Consider the following 15,490-nt stretch of genomic DNA (forward strand, 5'->3'; position numbering starts at 1 on the left):
AGGACATGTTGGAAATGATTGAAGTCAGTCATGCGTGAATAGTACAGGTGACAATTAATTTGTTCTCAAAGAAGAAGATTAGCAGAAATAGGTAATAGCTAGAAACGTGAATCAAATGTAAGCCAGTCTGATTATTAGGAGCTTACATATCTTATAAACTCTTCCGCCTGTGTTTAAAATACTCGTCTGTCATGCCGATGTAGTTCGACAGTTGATTGTACAGAAGAAACATCTAAAAGAATTGATTGTGACATTGTGCGTCTAGGGGAGATAATTCTGTTGAAAAATATATTTGTAATGGAAAAATCAAAAAGGAAAAAATTCAAAAGTGATGAAGCACACGAATATTAACGCATTCGATATCATTTCCTTCTCTTTTTATTTGGATATTTCTTATTTCATTTCATTTATTTTTTGCTGCGGTATTTGCTACTTGGTAGTGGTGGGGTCGGGGTTGGCAAAAAAAAAACTGAGGGAAAAATAAAAGCTGAAATATTTTAAGTTTACGAGAGAATTCCATTTAAAGTATCTGACATTAAAATTCTGAATTTTTAAAGAAACTGAATAGAAACAGTAATCACTTTTGACGGAATAATAACCATATAACCACAAAATGATGATGATGATGATGATGATGATGATGATGATGATGATGGTGACGACGATGATGATGTATAACTAAAAAATAATAATATTTCAGATTCCTTTGTGGAATATTTGAATCGAATTCTTCCTTTAACACCTAGATAATTCTCACAGAAAAACATGTAATTAAGAAGGATGCCGTGAAATCAGCTCCAATTTCATTAATGAATCACATTTTAATGGCCCGTCTGGAATTATGAAAACAAATTCAGGTTATCTAAATTTCTATTTTCCTTTTATTATTCTAATTTTGTAATTATTATTATTATTATCATTATTATTATTATTATTATTATTATCATTATTATTATCATTATTATTATTATTATTATTATTATTATTATTATTATTATTATTATTATTATTGCCTTTGCATACCTTCTAACGCTGGAGATGTATTACAGTGTCAGCTGTTCACTACCAGCGAACTAAGGTAACACCTCTTATTTTTCGAGCACCTTCCGTAGTATTCGAGCGGTTCCAAGCAGTACTGTTTTCTAAAAGTGCTCCACCCTTATTGCAGCCCCTATTTGCTCCACGTATTTCTCGAGATGTTTGCTCACTGTTCCCAGGGATCCGACAATTATTGGTACTACCGCTACCGTTTTCATTGACAACAACTGCTTAACTTCCCAAGCTATCCTTGTTTATTTTTATTTTAATCATCTTACTTTGAACTTGTATGGATAATAACTTACTAAATTCTGGTGCCTCAAATTAAGTACCAAATTCATCTGAATCTAAATTTTTGCTGAACTCATATATGTATGCATATATATACATGCATACATACACACACACACACACACACACACGCATGCTAGCGTTAGTAAAGTGAGATTCAAAACGAGCAACTTGAAGTGGTAAGTCAGAAAGTGGGTAGCAGTGAAAGAAAGAGAGAAAGAAAGGAAGATAAATGACAGAAATTGAAAAACTGTGAATGAGATTAATGCGAAAATTAAACACAGGAAAACGAAAACAAGACAACCCCCAAAAATGGCGGGGGAAAGCTACAAACAAACAACGGAGAGCTTATATTGCTGTAAAATAAATACAAGCATGTATATGTGTATGTGTGTGTGTGTGTGCTTGTGTGTGTGCGGACTTGTGTGTATATGTGTGTGTGTGTGTGAGAGAGAGATCGTTTTTGTACTGTGCTGACAGTATCCAAATAGGCCTCGCCACATTGTACACTCCTTTGTGTAGGTGCGCGAGTTAGCAACGTAAATCAAGCCAACTGCAGCCGCAGCCCAGCAACCAACATGTCAGAGTCACACAATAGAAAAACCATTTTTTTTCCCGCCTTTCGCCACAATAACCGACATCACAGCCATTGCCTAAACATTGAAGTCCGCTCATTGACGCAACACTAAATACTGAATACATATTCATAATAGTTACTTACGTTGACCGCATTATCTTATCATAGGTTTATCTATCTATCTATCTATCTGTTTTTACGCACACACATACGTACGATATACAAGCACAGAGTCGTGCATATATACATACATATATACATACATATATATATATATATATATATATATAATATATATATATATATATATATATATATATATATATATATATATATATATATATATATATATATATATATATATATATATATATATATATATATATATATATATATATGTATGTATATATATATATATATATATATATATATGTATGTATATATATATGCATGTGTTTATCTATGTATGCATACATTATGCATGTATCACTCTCTCTCTCTCATTTTCTCTCTCTCTCTCTCTCTCTCCCTTTCTCTCTCTCTCTCTCTACATATATATATTGCGTTACATTAAATAATAGCATTAACACCACGTAATAAATACATAACCAGACACCAAACTGAAAGCGAAGGTCACCAAATCCTCATCAGGGGGTCAAACGCAATTTATATGCATATACATATATATATGTATATATGTATTCATATATATAAATATGTATATGTATTTGCAAGTGTATACACATGTGTATATGCGTGTATGTAAATATACAACCGGACATATATTTTACGTCATGTAAATATTGCTCGAACATTTCGAGTCTGTTTCTTTTTCGGATATATGATCCACTGTTGACGATCTCTCTCTCTCTCTCTCTCTCTCTCTCTCTCTCTCTCTCTCTCTCTCTCTCTCTCTCTCTCTCTCTCTCTCTCTTGTGTACGTGTGTTTGTACTTCTGTGTGTGTGCATAATTCACAACAGCTCTTTCCATAGCATTTTATTGATGCCTTCTTCACGTGATTTTAAGCATAGATACATACGGAACTTTTGTTTTCATTGTGGATACATTCCTTTCAATATGGAAGGTTAATTCTTCGCTCTCTTATATTATTGAAAATATTTCAGTGTATATACCTGTTCGTACATACAGCTAAAGACTGGTTGACAATCACGGAAGAAGGAGGGAGATTATAGTGCAATTTTAGTACTTCCCTGAAGTGGAAAGAATTTAGGCTCAGTTTGAATGCCTATAGTTTGGTTAAGACTAGACTTTCAGTTATTTATTTTAAGCATTCAAATGTAACCAAGCAAGCTAACGCTGAGCTTGTCATTTACTTTAAGAATGTGTGTGTTCCTTCGTTTTTTATATCTTGTTTTGTACGGGTTAGCAGATAATTCAGTATAAGGTTTTTTAACATAATGTCGCATTCATTTACTTGAGATAAGAGATAAATTTGGACGAGTGGATATATAAGCTGGCGTATGCAGTACCAAGGTTGTACATTTTTGGATAATAAGTAAAATACAGAGTCTGATGTCGTAAACATAGCACATTCACGGAAATGCAGAAGATTTAGTGTAATGTAATACGAAATTTTATATCTTTTTATTAAAAACTTTGTAATCTATACAGCAGAGTAATTTTTTTTCCAAAGTTTAAAAATGTTAAGAATGTTTTGTCCACGTGTGTAGAAACGCATTTGTTGAAAGAAGGGTATATTAGGTGATATTTCTGAATTTGTCTTGAATTTGAGTTTATTATATTTTCTGTTCTTTTATGTATCCAAGTTACCCGATGGGTTTTCTATATCGTAATGCTTTGAAACATCAGTGAACGGAGCTTTATTGGAAACCAAGCTTAACTACAAAGTGGACCGAGTCACATTAAATATTGCTACGGTGATTGGAGAATATATATGTGCAGTTTAACACATCTGGTTTCCTGCACCGAGAGAACTGTGAGATTTGGAAGTTGAAAGCAGCTTCAAAAGAGTTTACTATCTGGGGGTCAGAACAGACACATATATTTGTGTTGAATGACACAAAATAAAAAAATATAGAATCCCGATTTAAATCTATCAATATGCTATTTATTTAGGTTTCAGGGCGTTACGAGGGCGTTTCAACACATACCATGATTGGTAATTATATGGGAATACTGACTGTAAACAGTGAAGATCTAGTTAGTTCTACGATATTGCTCACCACCGTCAAATTCTTTGTGGAAACGGAAAGTTTTCAATGTTTCTCAATCCAAGTGCTACAGTTATACAATATGTTTTCTCTAGTGTATATAATTATATCGATTTCCAAATCACTGATAGGTGAAAAGGTCTTTTCGAATCCAATGCATCAATCAACAGAGGTCATGAAGTTAATAGGTAATAGCTTTGGATATCAAATTTTCAGTTTCCTTTGTTTTGTGCTGATTTCGACTGTTTTGGAAATGTTCCAAAAGGAACAACAGGATGTTGCTTCGATTTTGGAATATATCTTATCGATGATACAGTTGCTGAACATTTCCATATCAATTTTGGTTGGTTTGAGTATTGTTCTTGCGTGTATGCCAGTAAAACTGAGTTTATGGTGCTATGGTCCTTAAAAGTAATGTATGGGTTTTGCAATAAGACGTATTTCACATGCTTTTATTATTGTAACTCTCGTACAATTTAGACAATTCGCTAGAAAAGCAGTGATAAATTATAATCTCGAACAATCTCTTCAAGTTAATTGGAATTTAGACTTTGTTGCATATCCAGAGCTGCTTACTTTAAAATGCCACAACAAATACAAGTCCATCCATCTATCCGTCGACAGATACATGCATATAGACATACAGAAAGCATATTAAGAATACATACACATGCATGTGGTGTATATGTGGGTGTGTGTGTGTGAATATATATATATATATATATATATTCATACAAGGTGTGGCGAATACATTGTCGTTTAAATTACGCAAAAAGGAAAATAACGCTGACATCTCATATTGATATATATTTACTAAAATTACATAAAAATATCTTGAAATACTAAGGATAAATTTATTCAATAAAAACCTGCACAGCTTAATAAATGGTTCAGCTCATGCACAAAATCTGCTTCGTGGATGCATCGAGGACCAACATTAAGGACAATTTGATCAATTCCCATATACGTGGTCTGATCAATAAACATCAAGTATGGTGACATAGTAACGAAACTAAAGCAAGTCGAGTGAAGCCCCTTGGCACAGATAAATCCTGAACTCTGCTATACATGTGCACTAAGTGTTCATGTTCTCGCTCACTTCCATTGTATATAGCAGTGCTTTGAAGGAACGTCTGTCGCTTGTGATCGTCGCATTGAACATGTCGGAGATAGGTCAGCAGAGAATCTGTGTCAGATTTTGCCAAAAGCGTAGGGTTACTTGCTCAGGGGCCTACGCAAGGTTTTCAAACGGTTTTCAACGTTCTCGATGCAATCAAAGAGATTTTGTGCAAGTGAAATCCGAGTGTACTTTTGGTCTGCTGAAAGCAGTTTTGGCACAAAACGTGGCAGACACGCGTCTCGTACCCAAATCAACAGTGATAATAGAGTGAACTGAACCGTAACTAATCTGCACATCCTCTGATAACTCACGGATGGTAATTCGATGATTTCCTCTCACAGCTTCCAGCACATCTGTGATGATTTTCTCAGTTCTTCTGGTTTCGGGTCTTCCAGGACGTTCATCAATATCGACATTTTTCGGCCATCTTGGAAACGTCTGAACCACTCGTACATTCCTTCCTCACCATACAACTTCTACAACTTTGTGTTAGCCATTGAGGCCTCTCTGACATGGTCAATGTGACGATCACACGCTACACACCTTCCTTCCAAGCACTGTTGTAAATAATAGAAGTGAGCTAGAACGTTAAAACTTAGTGCGCATGCACAGAAGATTTCAAGGTCAGTCTGTACCAGGCGGCATCACTCTGCGTGCTTTAGCTTCGTTACTATGGTAACAGTCCGGATATTATTGATTAGAACTCGTATTTTCTAACATCGGATGCGCGCGGCTTAGTGGTTAGGACGTTGAACCCATGAAAATTGCGCTTTCCTAGTCTGGGTGATGGGCTGTGTTCTAGAATAAAGCACTTCATGTGTGTGTTTGTGTGTGTGTGTGTGTGTGCGTGTGTGTTTGTGTGTGTTTCTGTGCGTGTGTAGAGTGAGAGACAGAGAAAGAGTTAGAGACGGAGAGAGAGAAAGATCGAGTGACCTACATTTCAAAATGATTATAGATATATACAGGTATATGCATACATAGATACAAATATTACGTATATACATGTATATATATATATATATATATATATATATATATATATATATTGCTATTGTTAATATTAATATATACCCAGATATTATCACCATACATACTCGATGAATGAATTGAGATTCTATCCGATAGGAACAAGTCTATGCAGGAAACGCATGTATGTGACGTTCGGGTATATCTATGGATATGCCTTTGTGTGAGGGCATAACTGTGTTTGTTTGCGTATGTCTAATTTATATTTGGTTTTGTTTCCTGCCCGCGCAAATATAACACTTATATTGCATGTATGTCTACCAATCTACTCGGCATTTCGTCCATATGTATGTATGTATGTATGTATGTATGTATCTATCTATCTATCTATATATATATGTATATATATATATATATATATATATATATATATATATATATATATATATATATATATATATATATATATATATATATATATATATATATATATATATATATCAGGACGTCTATCAAAGAATCCACCTAAAACATATATATATATATATATATATATATATATATATATATATATATATATATATATATATATATATAACTCATATACACACAAGCAAATGCATATATATATATATAGACATTCATGTATATACGTATAAATACGGCTGGATAGAAACATAAAGGCATCTCTGTCTACTTATATTTATACGAATATGAATATATATATATATATATATATATATATATGTATATATATGTTTGTGCGTGTATTTGTGTGTATGCACCTATGCATGTATGTGCATGTTGTGTGTGCTCGTGTGTTCGCGTATGTGTGCGTGTGAATGCATGTGTGTGTTTGTGTGTGTGTGTGCGTGTACGTATGCGCATGTATTGCATGTTTTCCCCCAAATCCTTGAAAATATACATGAACGCTTTTACAGACAGATAACTATCGCGCCTCAAAGCGAAGCCTAATAGAGATAGCCAAACCGTTTCATCTCAACAAAGAAATGAAGCTGGATACAACACTGAAATTCAAACCAATTTTCATCTCCTGGCATATATACATATATACATTCCTTTCATATCTGTTTATGTGTGTTTATATATATATATATATATATATATATATATATATATATATATATATATATATATATGCACACATATATTCACATATACATATATATAGACATTTATATAAATATATGCCTATAGATGCGTGTATGTATGTACGTTGGTACGTATGTATGTAAGTGTGGTACGTATGTATGTAATTTATGATGTATGTATGTTCCTGTGTATGGTTAGTACACACCTACAGATACACTCACGCACATACACGTGAGCGAATATATATGTATATCGATATATAAATGCGTATCACAACAAATATGATAACGCATTTCAAGTTAGTTTCGTACGATATTAAAAGATCATATCTCTAATATACTGAGAACAGGCAATCATGTAGCAGTGCCCTTATTTATGAAATATATGCTCATATGTACATATATATATACATATATATATATATATATATATATATATATATATATATATATATATATATATATATATATATATATATATATATATATATGTATATATATGTTTATACACACCAGTATCTATGTATCGGGTACGGTTTACTTTGCCTTTTTATCCAAAATTTCCCACTTGGATATTAAGATTGTTGTTGTTGGTTTTGATGTTGTTGTTGTTGTTGGTGGTGGTGGTGGTTGTTTCGATGGTGTTGTTTGCGTTGTTTTTGCCATTGTTGTTTTTGTTGTGGTTATTGTTGTTGCTGTTGTTATTGCTGGGCTAAGGGCCAAGTGTTGACCGAGAAAACAGACCTAATAAGAATTGCGAGGTCGTTAATTGGACGAGAAGCCTGCTCACTGCGTGGATATATGGGTTCAAACCGTTCACTTTTCTGCATATCCGAGGACGTTACTGAACATTCCGTCAACCGTGTGACAATTAATCGCACGTGCTTCAGCATGGCCGCAGTCAAAATGACTGAAACATGTAAAACAATAATAGAATAATATATGTTATAGAGGTTGTCCCCTGTTTTATCTACTCTGCTTTTCGAACGCTTGGGACAAGACGTGACTTCGTTAAAACAGTCGTTCCCGATTATATAAACGTTCAAACAGGAAATAGGAAATTTAGAAAAATGCAAATAAAAGAGATACCCACAGACACACAGACACAAAATTCCCCAGAAATCGATAAGTTACTTGTTTTGCGACTAGTTTGTATGTTGAGTATTATTAATTTTATTTCTCTCCTGTTATTTTTGCTGACGTTTTCTTTGTGTGGCCGTATTTAATCCAGCGTGAATGTTTTATTGGTGATATATACATGCGTACACACTTATGTACACAGGCATATTTCAAACACACACGGTCGCGCGTGCGCACACGTGGGTATATATTCTTTACATTTGTGTTTAAATATGTAAAACATATATGTTCTTACATAAGTACCAAAGCGTATAAGCGTATGATTGTGTATTTATAGATATATATACATATATATATATATGTATATATATACATATATGTATATATATATATATATATATATATATATATATATATATATATATATATATATATATATATATATATATATAGATATATATATATATACATATATATATATGCATGAATATATATATAGATTTATGTATATATACATATATTTATGTATATGTATACATGTTGACATATATATAAATATATATATATATATATATATATATATATATATATATATATATATTTACATATATAAGCATATATATATGTGTATTGACGCATATATATACACGTGTGTGTATACGTGTATGTGTGTATATATACTTATGTATATATGTATATATATATATATATATATATATATATATATATATATATATATATATATATGTATGTATGTATACACACATACCGAGAGAAGTACGAAACACTTTGGGTTGAGTACAATAGATTATTCAATGCTATGCTTACGATTATATACATACATAGAGGGATATATTTCCCTTACACACACACACACACACATACACACACACACACAAAGATATGCACACAAGCACACACACATATGTAGACAGGATTTAAAGTTTTTAAATTTTATATATACCGTATTGAGTTCTTTCTCCGCTGAAAAGCAAAGTACGTCATTGGAATTCCATCAGACATTGCATACATACATACATTCAAACATACATACATACAAACGTACATACATGCATGCATACATACATACATACATACATACATTCACACATGCATATGACATACATACACAGGAATGAATACATGTATGTTTTTTAATGAATATACATATCTACATTATTAATAATGACACATATATATATATGTGAGTATGTATACATATATATCTATATGTATACGTATATACATATATATATTAATATTTATATACATATATATGTGTATATATAAATGTGTATGTGTGTGTGTATCTTTGTCTGTATGTATTATCTATCTATCTATATATCTATCTACCTATATGTGTATATATATATATATATATATATATATATATATATATATATATATATATATATATATATATATATATATATATATATATATATCAATACGTGTGTGTGTAAGTATATATGCGTGTGCCTATATGTGTATATATAAGTATATATGTAAATGTATGCATATATCTTCATTTATACATACATATTAAGACATGTTTACCTATCTATATATTAATATACACATAATAGTACATATATACATAAATTGTAGAAAAATCCTGGGTATTTTTTGTGATTGTGCGGATGTTTACTATTATTATTATTATTATTGTTATTATTATTATTATTATTATTATTATTATTATTATTATTATTATTATTATTATTACCATCGCTATTATTGTTATTTCTCAAAATAGTGCGTTAGTTTATTTGATATTTGTCCAACATTTTTCGTCTTTCGTGTTTTTGTTTCACAGCAATATCCATCTCGTTCTTCTTCTACATCCGTCTAAAATATAAAATATCCGTATGATTTGAAAAACAAAATGAAAATTATAAAGAAGAAAACGTTATATTCCTTTTTCACCATTCTGCTTATTTCTTTGTTTCTTGGTTTTTATTTCATTTTAATAATAAACATTCAACAATTTCAATACGAAATTGTTTTTGAATATCATTTCGGATTTGATATTTGTATAAATATTTTTATCGGTTGATTGATTTGTTTAGATCGATATTTTATATTCCTTGCCCCAAAAAATAGAATCAATAAACGAGTTTTGCTTTTCGACTGGAAATATAATCTGAAATACCGCTATGAACAATAAGCAGTGAAATTGTTTGTAAAAAGAACAGACAAACTCTTGTATGTACATTCCTACATACACGCACTTGCCCCTTCATACGCACATACATACATTCATATGAATGTATAAATGTGTATACACACACACACACCCATACACAGACACACACATATATATTGTATATATATATATATATATATACCTACATATAAATGTAAGTATGTATATATATATATAGTTATACAGACACACACACACACACACACACACACACACACACACATATATGTACATCAAAGTCTAATAATGTTTCAAATTACAAATCAAGGTGCATAATATGTTTGTGATGAAATAGTAATATTAGTAGTGTTGTTGTTGTTGTTGTTGTTGTTGTTGGTGGTGGTGGTGGTGGTGGTGGTGGTGGTGGTGGTGGTGATGGTGCTGGTGGTGCTGGTGGTGCTGGTGGTGGTAGTAGTAGTAGTGGTGGCGGTGGTGGTAGCAGCAGCAGCAACAGTAGTAGTAGTAGTAGTAGTAGTAGTAGTAGTAGTTTCTGTTGTTGTTTTTGCTGTAGTAGTAGTGGTAGTAGTAGTAGTAGTAGTAGTAGTAGTAGTAGTAGTAGTAGTAGCAGCAGTAATTAGAAGAATGAAAATAATATTCCTTTCTAGCATAAGCAGGAAGCCTGGAAATTTGGTGGACGGAAGGAAGTCGATTACGTCGTCGCCACAGCTCTTTTCGTAGACCCGGAAAAGATCATAGTTAAATATGACCCCCGTCGCATTTGAACTCAGGACATAATACTGGAAAATATTACGCGAAGCATCTTGTCCGACGTGCTAACGATGCAGTCGAAAATGGCGATTAACATTATTGGCCATTTGGTTTTAACACGGTGGGGGTAGAGTACATAAGGAAAGAAGAATGAAAGGAATTTGGTTTTTACAGAAGGTGAAACGGTTAAAACGAGAGAACCGATGAAACTCTGTTAATCTTTCGATGATATTCCATAATGTAACAGAAAGAGAACTATAATATAATAGCAAGAACGGTTTCCATCAAATCGAAGACAACCATTCTGAGATAAACGTTCTTACCCTGCTAACCACACCAGTCCCTTTACCAGAGAGTCACCCGACGGACAAATACCACGTGTCGATCCTTGAAAAAACTGCTATGAATCGATTTTTAAGATAGCCCCAGTTGATAAGGGAACCGTCCATCACTTGATAGCTGAAGATCAACATACAAATTCTTAAATAAGCTATGCTCAGACACGGAATTTTTTGCAATAAGTTATTTTTCAGAATGTCGAATAGGAGTTCCAGAGCATCTCTGAATTCATCATCACGTTCCCCCCCTCTTATTCTGTATAAAATGCGAAACTGAATACCCTTCGACAAGGCATGACGTAGAATGTCCACTTCGACGGCCAAAATCTCTCTTAGGCCATTATTACGTTTGCCCTCCACTGGCTATCTATAGAATGAGAGAGTTAATTTTCAAGCAACCACACTAACTGTTAGAAAAATTGTAGTGAGCACTTTCCAGCATTTTAAATGTTAAGTGACATATCTGAGCTTTTAGTTGTCACAGGAGTGCAGTTTGATCAAAGAAGCCCGCCGCAGAAGTTGTTTAACATGAAAGGCGGCAACTGTTCACCCTCGTTACTGATCAGAAATTCCTAATGCTGTTTCACCTCAGGGTCTATTTCCTTCGAAACCGTATCCAGGGCCTTTTGCAGTGAACACAGAACCTTTCACTCAGGTATGGCTAGTAGATTGAGTCGTCATGTACATACTTGTTCGTTAGCTTACTACACCTGTTGTCGTTTAGCCTCTGTTTATTTGAGATAGAGCAATCCTGTAATCAATTGAGGTCAGGCTGAGATTCCCACGTATAAATCTAAAAGTACATTGCTTTAGACATCTTACTTTCCATTCCGTGCTGTACAACATATCGGGCGGTTTGGGACAGTTTCAGTAATAAATCAGTTACGTTTTAAATTGTTTGCTAGCTCTCGGCTCGGCTCCCTTTTATTTCTAGTGAAATGTGACCCAGTGAGTTGTCCCCTACGATAATTTCACAAGGTGTAAGGTAACCAATTCTGAAAGAAAAAATTAAAGGAGGAAAACAAAAACTAGATATTAAGCTCCCAATGAAAGAACTGTAACAATATTTTATTTCAGTTCCTTATGCCCTCTTTTAAATTGGCCATAACTTTGTCAGAAAGGTAAGAACCGCTCTTATAACGCCTTGAAGTCCTCCGCAGATGTGGTCGAGATAAAGAGAAAGAGTCAATGAAATGAGTAACCACGACGAAGGTGTTTACGCTTTGTAGTCCTTCACAGACTTGAAGTAAGAGAGAGGGGAAGCAAAGAAATGAGTGACCATGACAAATGGTGTTGTTACTGCTCTTTCACTTTCGTAAAACAGAGTGGACTCTAGGCTACAGGTTCGCAAGGATCAATTAATAGCAGTGATGGATTAAAACTGAGTGATGGATTAAAACGCTATTTCACTTTATCGACATATTTAATCCTTTTAGGAAAGTCATAAAGGCTACGACATCATATTCTATCGCACTTCTCTATAAATACATGATCATGTACAACGAAAAAAATTTAAGAACTAACTAAATCGATATTATGTGTAATATTAAGAAAATAGTTTTTCAATTACAGTCAATTTCAGCGATGGTGTTCTAACAATAGTTAACGGAAGCAAAAATAAAAATGAAATACACAAAATCAAATGAAATAAAAATAAAATGCGGTTTTGTAAAAGAGATAACGCAAACTAGAGGAGGACAATATCAAAATATATTGAGGAATATTGCGGTAGTGATATAATATTACTTAATATTTTCCAGTGAGATGAAGATAATATATAATTACAGTTTGTTATCACGCATGTAATTTGATCGGTGCGAATATCTAATTTTAGAAAGGTATATAATGTGAAGAAGTAGGAGAAGGAGAAGAAGAAGGAAAAGAAGAAGATGATGATGATGATGAGGATAGAGAAAAATAAAAAGAAAACAAAGAAGAAAAAGATGAAAAATGAAGAAGGGTTGAAGGAGGAGAAAAATAGCAATAATAAAATAACTAATAATAAAGTGTTATTTAGAAGCGAGAGAAGAGTAAATACGAGATACACTGCTCTGCTAGAAAATACCGCTTCCTATTCTATTTCCCTCCTACTCGGTTTTGCTTGTTGTGGAACAGTTTTTAGACAAACATTTTCTCAGCTTCTTGGCTGATGCCTTTGGGAGTTTCCAGTTTAGACGTGTTTGTCCACCAAACAAGACTACGAAATACAACTCATTTTCTTTTCGTGTTTTTTTTCCCTCCCTCCCGCAGGATATTGTCAGCTTGCTAGTGTCTGCAATATCCTGATAAAAAGGAAGAGAAGGAAGAATTAGACGCCAATAGAACAAATAAAAATGCGACAAAGTGAAATGTCACAGCCTCTGGCTTTTAACCAGAGGATTTCTGCTTGTCGTTGCTGTCTGTCTCTCACGTCATCACTTGGGAGAACATAGATGACAGCTTGAACAACAAAATTTGTTGAAATTCTAATCTTAATCTGCCTTGCAGGAAATATGCTTCTTTCAAATAGCAAACCATATATTTTATGCTACTCGATTTTAAGCTGTTTTTTTTTTAATTTTTACGTCGAATTCCTGTCATGCCTTTATTATTGTCAAATTGTTCAGCATTCTTTTCTGATATTTATTTATCCATTTCTTTCTTTCTTTTTTTTCTTTTTTTTTTTCTATTTTGCTATGTCTTGTCTTTCTTCCTTGTCCTATTCCTCCAAGAATGATCTGAAAGAAAATATTGACTCAAGACTTTACCATATTCTCATTGCAGAAAACTAACATCTGGAAAGAGGTCTTGAAAATGGAACAGACATTTTGCCCAGAAGCATACAACTTTCTCCCGTTTACTCTCAAGAAAAGAAAGGCAATATGCATTCATTTTAAAGAAAAGCTTAATTTCCACTTGTCTTTCGGTATCAAAATACACAAAGATTTTAAAATGAAGTTCCCAAAACTGACATACACACACACACACACACACACACACACACACATATATATATATATATATATTGATATTAATACAAAAGGTTTTCGGTCGTTTTTAATGCTGCAGGCTTCATTGAAATTGAATGAACAGAAAACGCGTAGCCAACGCTTCCATTGCAAGAGTTTAAACTGTGGCAATATAATCTGCTGCTATAGTTTAGCTATATCGTACACAGCAATGTGGAAACCTTTATGAAGTTGCATGACATGTTAGTAATTGCAGCCATATACACCTGCAAATCATACGCTGTCTCCTGGCAAAGAAAACCAGGTTGAAAAATAAAAACCTTGATGAAAATAGATCTGAAGAAACGTAGGTAGTGTTCAACGCATGCGCTGTCTTTGATTAAATGTCCCTCCACTATCGATGTTGGCCTGCGTTCAATAACAACCATCACAACAGCAGCAGCAGCAACAAAAGACAAGAGCAACAGCAGGGGCGGAAAGAACGATCTGTATGGTAAATGTAACCGTTTTCTGAATTGAGATACGACTTCTAAATGACCGATGTGTGTACACATGCAAACACACCCTCACACACACACGCACGCACACACGCGCGCGCGCGCGCAAAAACACACACACACACACACACATATATATATATATATATATACATATATATATATATATATATATATATATATATATATATATATATATATATATATATATATATATATATATACATATATATATATATATTCATATATATACGATGGGCTTCTTTCAGCTTCCGTCTACCAAATCCACTCACAGAGCCTTGATCAGCTGAAGGCTATAGTAGAAGACACTTGCTGAAACTGCCACGCAGTGGGTCTGAACCCAGAACCATGTGGCTAGAAAGCAAGCTTCTTAGCACACCACCACACAAATACAC

Source organism: Octopus bimaculoides, chromosome 19 (genome assembly GCF_046866305.1).
Source record: "Octopus bimaculoides isolate indiv1 chromosome 19, ASM4686630v1, whole genome shotgun sequence".
Classification (NCBI taxonomy): Eukaryota; Metazoa; Mollusca; class Cephalopoda; order Octopoda; family Octopodidae; genus Octopus; species Octopus bimaculoides.